General features: G+C 35.9%; 1 non-coding gene across 1 annotated transcript; it reads right to left on the bottom strand.

The window, feature by feature from the left end:
- Window positions 1-10,226: 10,226 nt before the first annotated feature.
- On the bottom strand, window positions 10,227-10,310 carry Trnas-gcu (transfer RNA serine (anticodon GCU)). The gene has a single exon. It is a non-coding gene; the product is annotated as a tRNA-Ser (tRNA).
- Window positions 10,311-15,119: the final 4,809 nt, after the last annotated feature.

A 15,119-nucleotide genomic window follows, 5' to 3' on the forward strand; every position in this document is an offset into this window, starting at 1 on the left:
CAGACCGTTTATATGATAAGTCCCGTTAATATAACGCATTACATCGCGTCAGTTATACGAAACCGTAGAAGAAATAAATAAAATGATAGATAGGGGAACATGGGGAGACTTGACAAGGTTTTTAGTTAAACCTGCGTAAATGTCTAAAAACGTTTTCAATCCTTCAAACTTATTTAAACATAATGCGCAGCAGTATTGTGCACATTCATGATATTTTGCAGAATTTTTGGTTTACTTTTTTCTATAAATAAAAGTTTTTCAGAGATAAGTTTTTTTGGTCCAGTCTCCCCACCGCGGGGAGACTTGACCAAGGCCTGGGGAGACTTGACCAAGAGAATTTTGTAAAATTAAAACAAAAAATTAAGACATCAAATATACTGTCTTCATATTTTTACATATTGTCGAGATCCTCATAAAAGTAAAAAAAGGATTGCGTTTCAAAAATTTCGATTTTTTATGTATTTCCTTTTAAGGATTAACTGTAGGGGAACATGGGGAGACTTGACCAGATTTTCAGCTAAAACTGCATACATCTCTAAAAAGGCCTTCAGTCCCTCAAAAGTGATTGAGATATATTGTGCAAAGTTATTGTGCGTGTTCATGATTTTTTGCAGAATTTTTAACTTAATTTTTGAAAAGTTACAAAAGTTTTTATGAGATCGTTTTTTTTTTTGGTCAAGTCTCCCCACTGCGGGGAGACATGACCAAGACGTGGGGAGACTTGACCAAGAGAACTTTGAAGAATCATAACAAAAAATAATGACATAAAACATACTGTAATTATTTTTTTCCATACTGTCGAGATCTTTGGGTAGCAGTAAAAAATAGAAAAGGGTTGCATTTGATAAATTTCGATTTTTTTAATGCATTTCTTTTCAAGGATTAACTGTACTGCTTGCATTGCATGTTCACACATCACGAAATCAGCCCCACTATTGCAAACTTTGTTAATAATACTAAAATATAAAGATTTAAATTTGAGGTGGGATTGTTATGGCGTGATTAACATCAACAGTAGTTACCAAAGAATAATAAATATCAGCAATTTTGTATCTTTCTTAAGCTAATTGCCACTTGGTCAAGTCTCCCCATAAAATCTTGGTCAAGTCTCCCCAACATTAATTATTGCGTTCAATGTCATTCAAATTCTAGTAATAACTATTCCAATGTTCTAATTGATGTAAAATCATTTCACTGCTTCACAAAGATTATGATGGTATATTAGTACATTAAAAGAAATTAGTAGTCGAGTAGATATGTCCATACAAAGTTTGATAAAAAAATGACATCATTTAATGCAAATTTATTAATCACGCAATATTTTCTGTAAGGAATGGATTTTTCATTCCAAACTTTTAAAATTACCTTAAGGGATCGAAACAAGTATAAACATATTTTTGAAAAAAATTTAGGAATCGAATAGAACACACCATAGCCAAAAATAGAATTTTGTGCTTGGTCAAGTCTCCCCATGTTCCCCTACTGCTTACACTGCATGTTCACACGTCACGAAATCAGCCATATTACTGCTAACTTTGTTTACTAGTACTATAAGATATAGACTGATATTTGAGGTAGGATTTTTTGTGACGTGTATGTGGTGACAGTAGGCACAGTATAGTAAATATCAGAAATTTTGAATCTTTCTTCAGCTTATTTCCACTTGGTCAAGTCTCCTCAACAGTAGTTACTGCCATAAAATGTCGTGCAAATGTTAGTAATAACCATTCCAATGTTCCGATTTATATAAAACCTTTCACCATTTCATAAGGAATAAAATGATATATGAGTAATTAAAAAGTAGTTATTAATCGAAAAAATATGTCCATACAAAGTTTGATCAAAAATTACATCATTGAACACAAATTTATTAATTACGGAATATTTTCTATCAAGAAAGAATTTTTCATTCCAAACTTTTAAAATAACCTTAAGGGGTCGAAGCAAGTATAAAAGTATTTTTGAAATTTTTTTAAGAACCTAATAGAACACGTTATAGCTAATAATAGAATTTTGCGGTTGGTCAAGTCTCCCCATGTTCCCCTACACCGAAAACGTATACCCGGTAAGAATCGCTTACATTAATGCAATAAATACGTGCGAAAATTTCAAACGTTCTGGTAATGTGCAAAAATTGCAAGAAGCTTCCTTGCATGTAATGCAAGACAGGCTTGATATTTGCTCACACAATGTGCCACAAAGAGCGAAATACACCGATTTGAAATAGACCAGCACAAAAACACTGCGATGTACAGAACGACCGCACAAAGAGAAACTTGAAAACGAAAAAGAGTAAGATCTGTGCACCAAGAGCTACACAATTTCGTTCAAAGAGTCACCTTGAAGAACCACTTTTTTGTGCCTCCCCTCACTGGAAAGCAGGTAGGAAAACGAATCAAACTACAATTCTTGAGCGTTTTTTCAAAACGTCATATCTGCAATGAGTTACTCTCTTTGTTTACTTTTTCTTCTGTTAATAATTCGGTCACTTTAACATTTATCCCTCAGCTCTTTGCATAATATGCTAGTTAAAATCACCGTCTTTCGATCTGTACTGTAAAATAAGTGAAAAGTGTTATAGTGACACCGTAAAAATCGAAAGAGAAAGTAAACAAAGAGAGTAGCTCATTGCAGATATGACGTTTTGAAAAACGCTCAAGAATTCAGATAAAGTTTGATCGGAAGTACGTTTTTAAAATGTTTTTTGTTGCCTTCTCTGATTCCGTGCGCGTGAGACGAAGATGCACACTAAAGTGCCTCTTTATTTCAACTCTTTGTTGTGTGTAGCCATGGAGGAGAATGCACGTATGGGAGCAACACAACGGAGTGAAGAGGTTTATTGTGAAAGAAAAGAGCGGCAGTTCGCATGAAAAGTGCAAATAGCGTTTTTTATTCTTCTCTTTATTTGCTCTGAGGTGCATTACATCCCTGATGCAAGAAACAGAAAAAAACTAATGTTGCTTGAGTAATAGCGATGTGTATTGGTGACCAATATGCGTTAGATAAAACTGACTGAGTGGCATTGAAAAATCACTAACCATGCTATCTCAGATGATAGTTATGAGTGGATAAAAGTCATATATATACACTTGGATGATTTCACAATTAATGAAAAAGAGCAAAAGACGCACCCTGGTTTTAAAGCATGCCCTTGCGCATTGTAGCACAGACTATAAGCACTGTTATATCCCTGCACATGAGAACAGAGCGTTAAGGTTCAAGTTACCTTTTTTAAGCATGTGTTAGAATTGAACGCTTGGTAGTGTGCGTAGGAAAATTTGTGTTCAGCTTTGCCACCGGATTATCCATTTAAACCTTTTTAAAACTCTAAAAGAAGAATATCAGTCGATTTATTAGATCATCACGATTCAATTCATGCAAAATACCTGCTGGAAAAACCATCGGCTTAGCTAAATGGTGCTTTTGAAAAAGTGGCTATGGTTTTTTCATTGCGCAGTTGTGTTGCGTACCCCAGCTCGGTGTGGTAGTGTGATAAAAAATCACAGCCACTTTTTCAAAAGCACCATCCAGCTAAGCCGATGGTTTTTCCAGCAGGTATTTTGCATGAATTGAATCGTGATGATCTAATAAATCGACTGATATTCTTCTTTTAGAGTTTTGAAAAGGTTTAAATGGATAATCTGGTGGCAAAGCTGAACACAATTTTTCTTACGCATACTACCAAGCCTTGAGGTAACTTGAGCCTTAAAACCCGTACAATCAGCACATCCGCAATTCGATGCTGCGTTTGATGATGTTGGTGAGGAATGAATAAAAAGCAAAAGGTAAATAAAAACTCGGCGTGCGTTGCTATAACACCTAGCATAGGCACGTGAATGTGGTGGTAATCCTTTGACGGTGTGTTGAAGAAACGCATACACGTATAGCAAGAGATCAAGTAATTTTATATGCTTGCAAAAATTGCAAACGGCTCTGACTACAAAATTGCAAGCGATGCTACCATTATTTGTGGTTGTCACTTTGGGGTTTGGGGTGTACAGGGTTTGTTTTGGGTGCAGTAGTTCAAATGCTGGAGGTTTTATGACGAAGGTAACAATTAGTATTATGTAATCGTTTTTAATCAATTAATTTAAATTTGAAGAAGAAATAAAATCCATTCCCATTAAGGGGGTCCTCATATATAATTGTGCAAAAAGTACCTATTGTTTGATAATTTTTTTTGAAGATGTAAAATGACTTAGACATGTGCGCTATTCTGCAAAATGTTTATTAAGGTTTCATCTATAAAATAAAAATTTTCGAGTTTAAGGTGTCAGAAATGGCATCCAAAATAGCGGCTCCAGAAAAAGGTGTTTTGAAAACCGACCTCCTCTGCGGGCACGATACAGGTCACAATTCGTCGTCTACAAGCAGCAAACCAGAACGATCTTGAAGATTACATTCAGGTGCCCCAACTTAAAAACATGAAAAAAATCGATATAGAAATAAAATGGCGGCCACTTAAAAATAAAGTATCGTTTTTTTGTGTGATTTTTCCACTTTGGCCGACTATAAAAATGATCCAAATATTGCAATTTTGTAGATTACAGCGCCCGAGAATGTTGTCATCTTTTAGGCGGGCAAAACCCGACGTTTATTGGTTGAATGGTTCAAAAACGAGAATGCCCGCAGATTCGAAAAATCTTCTGAGCATGAGCATGACCATGATGATTAGGGCATTGCAAAAAAAAATTTTCTTTTGAATTCTCAAAGGCCCCCCCTCTCATATTGTGACAAATGTCAAAGTAAGCTCAGATGCCAAATTTCACATCATTTGGACAATTCTAGACCCCCGCCCACTTCGCTTGAAACTTTTGAAAATGGTGCTATGGGAAAATGTGGAGGAAAAATATATTAAATGCTATAACTTTTGAAGTAGCAATCAGAAAATTACAATTTATACCTCTTTTTAAAGGAAATAACCTTAGTATTGGAATGAAGATATTCCTGTTCCTAGAAAAATACGGAAAAGGGGGGTTATGGGTCATTTTGGCCCCAAAATCCCCTATTTTTTAAATTTTTCTGCTCCGTGGTGCAAACCATACATATTTTGCAGTTTTTCTAAAGTGAAAAAATCTCAAAAATTGAACGGAACCATTTAAACCTTTGTCCAAATACGAGAAAATAGATTCGTTTGCGTTAAAATTCAAAAACATCAAATTTTTTGACATTAACTCTACAAACCACATTTTTTTTATTAAATGTCCTAATACCTCAACTTCACCTATTTTTCCAGGTTTGAAACTTTTCTCACGTGATTTCTTAACGCATTTTTCACTATAAATAGTAAATTAAATACGAATTTTGTTGTTAAATTGAGTTAATATGTGCGATTTTATGATAAAAATGTGAAATCGAGACTATATGTCAGATAATTTGATGTTTCTGAATTTTACCGTCAACGAATCTATTTTTATTTTATTCCAAAGGATTTTCTACGTTCAACAAGGTACAATTTATGAAAATTGAATGAAGAATAATAGAGAAATATGCACGAGAAAATCATAAAATTTAATATGAATGACAAAAAGCCCTATAACCCCAACTTCTAGTATTTGGACAAAGGTCAAAAAGGTTTCGTTCGATTTCTGAGATTTTTTCACATTAGAAAAACTGCAAAATATGTATGGTTTGCACAACGGAGCAGAAAAATAAAAAAAATAGGGGATTTTGGGGTCAAGATGATCCAGTACCTCACTTTCCCGTATTTTTATAGAAACAAGAATATCTCCATTCCAATACTAAGGTTATAGCATTTAATATATTTTTCCTCCACATTTTCCCATAGCACCAAGTTCAAAAATTTCAAGCGAAGTGGGCGGGGGTCTAGAATTGTCCAAATGATGTGAAATTTGGCATCTGAGCTTACTTTGATATTTATCACAAAATGGGGGGGGGGGCTTCGAGAATTAAAAAAAAAAAATTTTTTTGCGATGCCCTAATGATGATCGTACAATTCGTAGTTGCTACTCCGTGATTGACTAGAACAAGCGAAATTGCACAGAGTATCAACGAATGAGGCCTAGGAGTAGCTATCCATTCTAAATGTTCACGTTTCGAAAATGCATCGGCCACGTCCTTACAGTCATCGGGGAAGAAAAGGAATGTTAGTGTAACAAACGTTGTTATGGAGACTGTGTATACCTCTGCATCTCCACGTTCGTCACTGGGAGGAATTTTTGTTAGTAGTATGGGGTAAATAGTTACATAAATCTAGATTCACCTTGATAAATGATACGATCTATGCAACTCTCAGAAGTATTATCATGTGTTCATAGCTCTGGGCAGCCGGCTGTCGAGAATTTATGGTAGATTTATCGTATGTTGAATTAATTCCGGATTGCCGACAGTCGGGAGTGTTGCTTATGTTTAATTGTATCAAACGGTATGTGAACGATTTTATTATTATTTATTTTCGTTATTCCGGCGAAACACGACATTCCAAAAACAATACAATATCATGAAAAGCGATTACCTTTAGTTTTCGAAACATTTGTCGAAATAGATATTGTAATACCTATATAATTGAAGATTTCGTAATATCAGTATTATTTATCGTGTATTAACGTTGGTATTCTAAAGCAAATAAAACGATAATTATGTATTGGTTTCTTTCTCCGCGAACAAATGAATAAGGGGCCGATTGTTTTGTTATTCACGCGCGTTTTTAAGCTAACTAAAGCGTATTTTAAACGGCATAAAATAAGCACTACCGAAGTACCTGAAACGACTAGCTTTGTATGCAACCGACGACCCTAATTTTACACTAATTACTAGTAACTGGCTTCTGATTCTTCTAGTGAACTGTCAATACTCAACCCTCATACATGATTCAACAGTCATCACTTCACTCAGACAAGACCATTCGTATTCCCCACGCACATGAAATGCCCAGTGAGTTAGTTTCCTAGTTGGTCAAATAAACACTAAACAAACAAAGAAATTAGTTTAATCAGTCCAAAGAAATGATAGCTCGATTAGCATCAACCAGCTTATACGTGTTCCCTTACAATGCCATCAAATCAAAGAATATTTAAAATTACATACGACAAAATATGTGCAATTCAGAATAAAGCGAAATGAAAACTACTTAATTATTTGCAATAAAATAGGATCGGAAAAACTAGTTGCTTAACCAAGGATCATTCTCAAAGATAGCAGTGTTGATGAATCACCTTATAAAATAGTTGATAAGGGACGCTGACGGAAATAGCTAACCTCCGCCATATGCCCGCAGATTCGAAAAATCTTCTTCCGAGAAAGCCGCCATTTTGGACGCTTTTTTTGACACCTTATACTACACAATTAAAAAATTGGCTCAATTTTTTTTTTTATTTTATAAATGAAACCTTAATAAACATTTTACAGAACAGCACACATGTCTAAGTCATTTTACTGCTTCAAAAAAATATTAAACATTAGATACTTTTTGCCACAATTATATAAGAGGACCCCTTTAACGCTGATTTTATTTTTTTTATTTTCTATTTTTTTATAGTTTTTCAAAATAATGTATTATTTTCTCACAGAAACTGCTGTAACATTAGCGTGAAGTTCGGGATCGTAGTAACCATACGCGTCAGATACAAACATTTTTCCGCTCCCGTCCATTTAGCCAACGTGAAAATATTTGACATATTCGACCAACTCTGTAAATAAATTTATTCGAAATACCTTTGTTTCGTGGTTTATCGACTAGTGTACATCGTAGCGGTATCCGTAACGGATATGTAGTGTAGGTATTCTTCATAGAAGATTTTAGAATGTTTTGAAGTGCCAAAATATAGCGAGAAAGGATTTGCGGTTTCAAGAGACTTGGATGTGCAGAATACTGGACGAACTTGTCGTACTACACGCCGGTGAGACCGTATCATGTAAATTATCTATAATTACCGCCAATTCCCGTAAGCATTTTTGTTCCACATTTTTCCACATTTCCGCGAAGGATGACGTCCGCTGGTTGGAGCAAGCATTTACCCACTGGGTTCCGGGTTGCATGTTGAAGGAAACGACAGAGACAGTAGTCTTTTATTCATTATGTCCATCTCCTCAATTTATTTGTTGTACTATTGTATAAAATTACTATTTTAGTTTATATTTAATATTTATCTTTTTGCAAGGATCCCATCTAAAATAAGTAGGTGGTAGCATGCATTAGGTTTATTCAATACCAGTATTCCACCTACACTCTTTCATATTAATATTACCATTTAGTATAATAGCAAACAATCAGAGGCGTAAGTCATGGGGGCCCGCCATACCCTCTCTCAAAAACTTTCGACTTGCTGACAAATTAATTTGCCTCGATTTTAAAATAGTTTCAAACTCAAAATCATTTTAAGCCAAAATTTCCACTGATTTCATTGAATAATGTTTTACGTATTACACATTGCACAACGTTCAGTTCAACGTGGATGTTTCAGACAACTCCAAAAAAAATCTAGATCCGCCCCAGCAAACAATTTATTCATGGCGATGATAAAGGTTGTTTTTTGTCCTTTTTCAAAACAAAGTACAGGACACAAACAATCGTTGACAACAATTATTGTTTGGTTATTCTGGTAGAATACATGCAATTAAATGTTTTCAAATAATTTTAGACAAATTTCAACCGCGACTACGTTTTGCGAATCCCATTCCGTCTATATGTTTAGTGCTAATAAGCCAATTTCACCAATTTTCTCTATCATTATTTCATAGAGCTAGTAAAGGCGCTATACCCTTGGCTTATTGGCCAGGACAGGGCTAATAACCTCTGCCCCATCCCAGGAACTGAGGACCAAAAAAGTGACAAGAACTCTCTTAGCCAAATCACTCCCAACGATTTATCAAACCCCCATCAAATTAAAACTGCCGGTACGGTTGTTCACGTTTCTTTCATATTCAAGGTTCAGAATAATTCGTTTATTAAATCATTCTTTAAATGAATAATTTGATTGCCGTATAATTTTGAATCATCTTCATTTTGTACGCTGCACAGTTGGCCTGGCCGCGGTAATGCTTGTGTCACATACCATATGTACCACAAACATTAATATTGACAAGAAAAATGGTAGACGAATTGGTCTGCAATTTTCCAGGAACTCTACATGTATTGGCTGTGTATGTGTAGACTAGACTAGACTAATAACTGCTGTCACATTAGCGTTGCGTGATATCAATGTATTACTGGTCAGAAATAATTTTTTTCATTTTAATTTGCCCCATTTCGCGGCACCCTTCTAAATTATAGCACTTTTTCAAAAATATCTAACTTTCTTTTTCGCCGTTTCTAGACCATTCCTTTTACTTTTGGAATCATTTGATTTATTGTGAAAAAAGGCAAAACCGCGACTTGTATCAGAGTAGAACATTCTAAGGTAAAAAGAGTAAGTGTAACATTCAAGGATTAATATCATTTTCAGCGTTTTTCAATTAAAAAGTTTGCTATTTCGCCAAATATCGAATACAAACCCTAAGTATGTCGCTTGTTATCTTGCTAAAGACTCGGAAAAACTTTTATTTTTGACTTTGACTTGACTTTGACGGCCGTGAGTCCTTTCCGAAAAATGCATCTACGGGAAAATGTTGCACAGCCGTCATCTTGTCACAAAATTGCTTGAAATATTTATTTTTTGTGCTTCACAAACAGTATAATAAACCCCATTTTACAATAACTTGATTCACCTTTTTATGGCATCAAGATTCCCGAAATATGCCTATTTTTGCGTTATTCAGGGTGGTGTAACCCCTTAAAAGATTCACCTTATCTATAAGTTTTCAGAAAAATATTTTGTAAGAAAAATTCATGAAAACTGTGTTAAAAACTATTATTTTAGAAGACAGGCACCATAAATTACTTTGTGCTACATAAAACAAGCATTGAATTAACTTTTCAAATGACCTAATATATGCTGTAGGTCTAGTCAAACGCAATGTTTGAAAAATGTTGTATACTCTCAAAATTTTGATTTGTAGCAAAACACATTTTTTGGAACCTTTGGCACCAAAAAATTAGCTACGTTATCATTTTTCAGCCCATTTTGATTTTTTTAAAGTTCTAGGAAGTAGAAAAAAAACCTTTCCGACGGTATGCTATATCATGCTGTTTTGTTAATAATATTGTGTGATATTGGGACAACAATATGAAAATTACCATTTTTAAGATCCAATCAATCATTCACGTTGCATCGAAAATTCTTGCGATGTGTAATAAACCTGCTAAAGCCGTACCCAAAAAATATTCCCGACGAGGATGGGATTCGAACCCACGCGTGCTTAGAGCACATTGGATTAGCAGTCCAACGCCTTCACCACTCGGCCACCTCGTCCGCATATGAGTCATCAATTAGCAACAGTCACACAAGTTGCTATTGTTTACATCGGTTCGGTTCGTTCCGTTGATTCTCATCAATTCTAGAGAAAATTTTCAATAGGACGTAAGTAACAATGAGAGATTCTCTTTGCGGTCTTTCTCTTCTGCTCATTACTCGGCCATTTCAACATTTACTACTGTACTCTTTGCATAATATTGTAGTAAAAACCGTCGGCTTTCGATATGTACTGGAAAATTAGTACAAAGTGTTGTAATGACGTCGTAATAAACGAAAGAGAAAGTAAACAAAGAGAGGCTCTCAATGTTACGTCCTATTGAAAATTTTCTCTAGAATTATCAATTTGGTAGCATTTTACGGCATGTCAGGAAAGGATGGCCCTACAATCGATCAGCAATTAAAAGGCAAGTTTTTTTTACCTCGCTTTGTCATCGGATTATCATCAATGTGATGGATGTGCTATCAGTCGATAATATAAAGCTTTGATCACCAAATCAAATGTGCGCCCTTAGGAATTCATAGCATTGAGATGATGCCTATACGTTCTTATACGGTGCTACAGGATGGAATGCACCTCAGAAGTAAACTCCGTTTGCCTATTTAGCTTTGTTTAGAGACTCAGACTATTGTGATTTTCGTAACGGTGTCTTCCCCACGCACAAGAATTGCTGAGTCGAAACTTAGTCAACATTATTCATTACTGCTATTAGTGTTATTATGCCTTAATATACATTCACTAAATCAGCTTACAAATGTCTTTATTGCTGTGATTTTCCACTTTTTCAATTCCATTTTGAGGACACTCGATGAGACTCCACAGAATGGTTCTGGGCCGATAAAATTAGTGGAATAGGCTCTTCTTGCTAGCTCATCGGCTTTTTCATTTCCTGCCAATCGTCGGAGTGCAAGTATACCCATACCAGTTTTGCGTACAAATTGGTATCAACAGCTTTGCTTCGTTGTTAAGAATCAAAAAATAACACAAATGCGTTGGAAACGGTGAAATTTTCGTGTTTGAACGTAACGAAAACTCGGAACTCGGGCCGAATACCCCTGTTGTTACACTACCATTTTCAAATATTGATCGAGTCCTATGCATTCCTATTGTAAGATCATCCTTACACTTTGTGCAGTCACCGGCGTAGTTTTAAAATCAAAACAAGTCAAAAACTTGTATATCCCGGGTGTACCTATAAATCATACTCGAAACGATTATTGTCAGACTTAACTGCTGGCATTCTCATTGACAGCGAAAAAAACCATAAGCCATTTTCCTGTCATTACAAATAAAACCCAACATTTTCAAAATTACGCTTCCCAGAGGTTTCAGCCGCTTGTTTTTTGGCATTATCATGTTCAAAGTACGGCTTTCTACTATCTTATCAGAACGTTCGGTAGCCACCCAACTACATACCTACTTCCAAAACAAACTGTGCTGCAGTCCCGGATGGACCGGTTACTAGAAAGCAGCACTGTTTATTTTCACTCACTACAAAACAAAACAAGTGAAATAATGACGCTTAGATGATGATTAAAAACAGCGAAAATTCTACGTGCTGCACATGTGCAACCAGCTAATCATTTGTGAAGGACACACGTTTAAGGTGAGATCTCCGTTACAAATTAGGATACCATAGAATGTGTAACTACGCAAAAACAAATTTTAGCATGGAGCGCCTAAAGGAAAAAATAGAAGAGATCAAAGACAAACATGTCAACCGAGATCCAGAGAAGGATCAAACTGAGGTGCAAGCAGGTCTACTACACGATCTGGAGCAGTTTGTTAACTGCACCCCTGTAGGCTGGCTGGTGGTCATCGGCATCGTGTTGTTTTTATTTCTCCTGGTCGTGGTGGGAGTTTTCCTTGCCACAATTGTGCTACTGGTGACATTTTACTTCTTCGTGACCGAACAGAAACACGTAACCATGCTGGAGTATAGCTGAACAGAAGAACGAAAAACAGGAACAAATAATTTATGTAGGATTCAGAAGCAAACAATAAATGTGAACCGACGAAACATACACACCATTTGGCAATAATTGCATCATCGTTCAGTCAGGAAATTCGTGATTAAAACTGTGAACTTTGTTGCCGTCCAATGTGTTCCGATGTGATGTGCGCGAATTGAATCCGACAGTTTATCAAAAGATGTGAACCTAGGGTAGATTGTCGTAATGTAACCATAGAATATAAGGAGTTTTATGTGTACTTCGATGAACGATTAGTGGATTTTCATCTGGATGTTTCAGCAAAGATACCGATGGTTTTGAGTACTGGATGGTCAACGGACCATTCATAAACCACGTTAATTGAAATTTGATATAATTTGACTCCCCCTTACTGCAGGTAGACTATTGTAGATTTTTCTCAAATCCTACTCCTTCTTCAACCCATAAAGTATATGTAGACCATTTGATTTTTTTATTATGTGGAAAATATGTATGAAGCACATTATAGAGTTTAAATAAAAATTAAACAGGAGGAATTCAGATTTGTTTCAATCAAGTTACAATTTCAATAAATAAAATATTTTTGAATGAATCTCCTGATCTGGCGGTTAAAAGGGTAAGTCGCACATAAGCCACTCAACGAATGTTCGAGCCGCAGCCTGGAAGGATTTTCAGTGATCAATAACGTCAGCGTTACGATACGATCCTTGTGTACTTATAAATCGGCTGTGAAGTCTATAGAAGTGGAATTCAAGTTCCGCAAGAATTACAGTTGCATATCAAATGTTCTGCAATCGGATTCACAAAGATCATATGAGTAATACTCAGCGCGCTCAATAGTCGCCATGTGATAATTGAGTTTGCAAAGTCCAATCAGTGCCCTCACTAGAATACTGCAATTGTGCTTGGAGAAATGCAACAAATTTTTTGACATTTCGGACTCACATCCGGCAGAAAAGTCTTTGTTTGAACGCAAGTTTGCAAGCTACGCCAATGGTTGGCATGTTCGGATGCAGCCCAAGAGCCAATCTATCGACTGTGGTAGAACTAATTCTGGACCAACGAAGTCAGTCGCAGCGCCAGCTCTAGCCAATTCGTCCGCCCATTCATTTCCAGTAATACCGGAATGACGGGGTACCCATAGAAGGTAGATAGCATTTGAAATGCTAAGTTCTTCGATTTGAGTTCGACATGCGATTACTAATTTCGATCTCGAATCTCCCGAGCTAAGTGCTTTCAGGGCAGCCACACTGTCAGAGCAAAATCACATTCTTTTACCGCAAATTCCCTGTTGAAGTGCCGATTGTGCGATAGAGACAGAAGATTTCTGCACGGAATACGGTGCACTATCTACCAAGCGAATGAGATCAGTTTAATCTCATTTCACGACAATAGACACCAGCAGCGGTGCGGCCCTCCAACAAAGAACCGTCAGTACAACAAACTACGTAGTCTTCGAGTTGTCGCTCCATGCAGCCAGACAGTCTTTTCTCACGAAGAGGAATTCTCACATTGAAAGTTCTAAAAGGAAAACTACATGTGAGTATAAGGTCACTGGGAGCAAGTTTATACTCATCCCAAGTAACTATTAGGGGTCACAGTTTTGTGTGACTAGTTGCACGATCTATTATCTATTGGGTTACTATTCCAGAGCCCAGTAACCTTAAGACGGTATGCACAAGGAAGTGCATCTTGTTTCAGAAGTACATGTAATGGTTTTATGTTCATGAGTGCCTCTAGAGCAGCAGTACACAGAAAAAAATATTTTGTAATTTTAAGTTTATTTTCATGCACATATTTGAAGCATGAATATAAATGTAAAATTGAGTTCCACCACAAATACACACTACTTATCACACTACTTATCGTGCTTTCTTCAACTAATTTAATTATAATTTTACACGTGGATTGAAAATTACAGTTTCTTTAAACGGAAGCTAATGCACTTCAATGTATTTTAACTCGAATACTGCTGTAAAATGAATGACATGTAATATTACACGAATGAAAGTGCAAAATTGTATGCTGTTTGATGCTCCAATTGATTTCAACGTAATTTTCAATCAAATTTTTGATTCAATCGTTGTATGTTTACATTCATATTGATTTACATGTCGTTTAAATTTCATTATTTTTTGGTGTGTAGGTGTTGTCGAGAACGCACCAGTCACTGCCATCATAACCATCCTCTAAAGATGGTTTAACTATGATTGATTGTCATGACTTCTCCCATTTGCCACCAAACAAGGCACCCGTAAGCCAGTATTGGTCTAACAATTGCTGTGTATATCCACTGAATGTACTTGGGATTGAGTCCCCAAGATTCGCCGATAGCCTGTCTACATTGGCCGAAGGCCATGCAAGCTTTCTTGATCCTAAATCTATGTGAGCTGTCCAATTAAGTTTTGAGTCAAGAATTACTCCAACGTACTTAACTTGATCTGCCACAATAATTATAGAGTAAAAACGATTTTAATCCATCTAACAGTGTGATGATACATTTCTTATAACTCTTACCGTTTTCTTGGGGTATTATATCGATTGAGAAAATTTAGAACTTGATGCTTCGCGTTGATTTTGATAACACATACTACATGGGATAGTGGCAGGACTCAGAGAATCGCTCAAATTAGCATAGGACAATATCAGTGTAATAAATCTCAAAGGTTAAACTAATTTAATGGAAAAGCGGAAAAATAGCACATAAAATAGAAATACAAACGAATTATTGCTAATGCTCCGTTAATAACGTTAATATCTAATCCGAATTAGAATCATGCAAAGAAGGCATGATTCTAATTCGGAATATGCACGAAATGATGTAATGCATTATTTGCATTGTGGAAATCTCTTTGG

This window comes from Topomyia yanbarensis, chromosome 2 (genome assembly GCF_030247195.1).
Source record: "Topomyia yanbarensis strain Yona2022 chromosome 2, ASM3024719v1, whole genome shotgun sequence".
In the NCBI taxonomy this organism is placed as follows: Eukaryota; Metazoa; Arthropoda; class Insecta; order Diptera; family Culicidae; genus Topomyia; species Topomyia yanbarensis.